General features: G+C 44.2%; 1 long non-coding RNA gene across 1 annotated transcript; it reads left to right on the top strand.

Moving 5' to 3' along the window:
* The first annotated feature begins 228 nt into the window (after nucleotides 1–228).
* Nucleotides 229–792, top strand: LOC139789767 (uncharacterized). Its single transcript, XR_011723244.1, has 2 exons — nucleotides 229–567; nucleotides 661–792. It is a non-coding gene; the product is annotated as an uncharacterized lncRNA (long non-coding RNA).
* Nucleotides 793–2,088: the final 1,296 nt, after the last annotated feature.

Genomic DNA, 2,088 nt, shown 5'->3' with positions numbered 1-2,088 from the left:
ATGGTGCAGGCATTTCCCGGGCGCTGAGGGAGTTTTGTGGGTGCAGCGTGAGTCCTCTGCGCTTAATGATTTAACACCCCAGCTCTGCGAATGGTCCAGAGTTAAGTGCAGCTTTGGAGGTATCAAGAGTTTCCTTGTGCCATTGCTGTGCTGAGGAGGACCTGCCTGTCCTCGCAGCACCGGGTGGCAGTGGTTCACCTGCTGCCCCGTGATGCACGGCCTCAAGGGGCAACAAATCATGAGCCAGGACCCAACACCTCCCAGGGTCTTGATGCAGGGACTGCGAGGCTGCCACGCATTTAGGAACAACCTGATGTGTTGTTTCTGTGAACACGTACGGTGCAGACCTGACATCCTCCCTGTAAGCCGTGCGAGTCTGTTCTTCATTGCCCGTGTGCTTCAGCAGGAGGCCTGGGTGAAGGCGAGGTCTGGTGCTGCTTCATGGGCAAGCTGAAATGTAAGCACCTAAACACTTTGTTACCACTGGAAGAAATAGAGTTGTGGAGGAGAAATCAAGAGTGTAAGTGATGCAACAATGCCTGTGAAGTCCTCTACATCTGCACTAAGGTGAGTTTTGTGTTTTGCTTTCTGGTGTGCGGTGGGTTTTGTTGTTTTTTTTTTTTTTTCTTTGGTGTTTTTTGGTTTTTTTTTTTCCTTTAGTCTTTAATTATTGACTGAACGTCTTCGTACTGCATGGGTGTTAAAGAGGTACAGCTTGGCACACCTGTAAAGAAATGTGGAAAATGTCAGCAAGCATGGGAGTGAGAGAGGTGCTGCCTGGGGAGGGGGAGGTCAGTGGGACAGTGAGTTTGCTGCTTCTGCTGCTGATGGGGAGGTGGTGACAGGGAAGGGCCGCTGCTGTAGGAGAGAGGACTTTCTCTGCCAGTACTTGGTGCATCCTCTGACTGTCTCTCAGTACCAAAATGATGGCTGCATTCCTGGTATGCTGGCACAGGCAGTACAAGCAGTTAGGTCCTGGCCTTCGGTAGCCTTGTGAGGGTAGTGGAGGCAGCCAACCTCTGTGGAAGTCCCTGTTTTCTATTTCTTTCTATTTCTTGACCAGGCATTTCTCAGCCTGGTGAGATTTCTTCTCCCCTCTTCTTTTTTTCCTTCCCCTTCTCCTCCCAGTCAGATGATTAAGTGATTTAGACTTAAGTAATAGTAAAGATCATTAGCTAGAGTCAGAAAGGGAACTGCTATGCAAAACAAACAAACTTGCAGCAGCAGTCAATTTTTAATATACTCTGCAGCATATTTAATGATGTAATTTCCCAGTGCATCTGAATGCTTAAATATACCTGTGAAGGTGAAAAGTCACTGGCTCATGCAAAATTGCTCTGAAGTATATAATTAATTTTGATATGCTGAAAATTCAGCAGGCCTACACTGAGTTATAATGATGGGCTTTTTATGGGTAATTTAATGCAAATGAGAAACTTTTTTTCTTCTATGCATACGGATTTTATCTAAGGTGGTGGCTTTTGACTGAGTCAATATAAACTTACTGTATTTTGAAGCATGTACACATATTTCCAGAATAGCAAAATGCTTGATTAACACTGTGTGAGGTCCCTGGAGAAGCCTGAACATGGAAAAAACCCACAGATTTAAAAAATTAATGGTTTGTTTTCTTCTCTGTGAGTAAAATGCAAGTTTCTAGGACTTTGCTATAGAAAAGTGAAGAGTTTGGGATTTTTTATTAGCCTTTTCTATTTATCTCTGCTACATTTTTCGTGCTTGTGAGGCACCTCTTATATTATGAGGAAACACCAATTTCTCTTTCAGAAGCTGCTTTGTGTCCTTTAGACAATATTGAGCTGTGTCCAGTAGAAGATCCACTGTGTGTGAGACTTGACAGTAAGCATTTGTCCTCTGAGTAACTTACACAGCTGCAAGAATTTTTGGTTGGTGTTCCTTGCAATCAGCTGGATGTGTCAGTACACCATGATACAGAAAATACAGCATATAGCACAGGACTTCGTCACAGTCAGGATGTGGGAATAGCTCATGCAGTCAAGGCCAGAACATTCTAAAGCTGGCTAAGCCATCATCTTCTAACAGCATAATTATGGAATATCAAATCCAGGA

This window comes from Heliangelus exortis, chromosome Z (assembly GCF_036169615.1).
Source record: "Heliangelus exortis chromosome Z, bHelExo1.hap1, whole genome shotgun sequence".
Taxonomy (NCBI): domain Eukaryota; kingdom Metazoa; phylum Chordata; class Aves; order Apodiformes; family Trochilidae; genus Heliangelus; species Heliangelus exortis.
The sequence above is the reverse complement of the archived record's forward strand: the minus strand, read 5'-3'. Positions and strand labels throughout refer to the sequence as shown.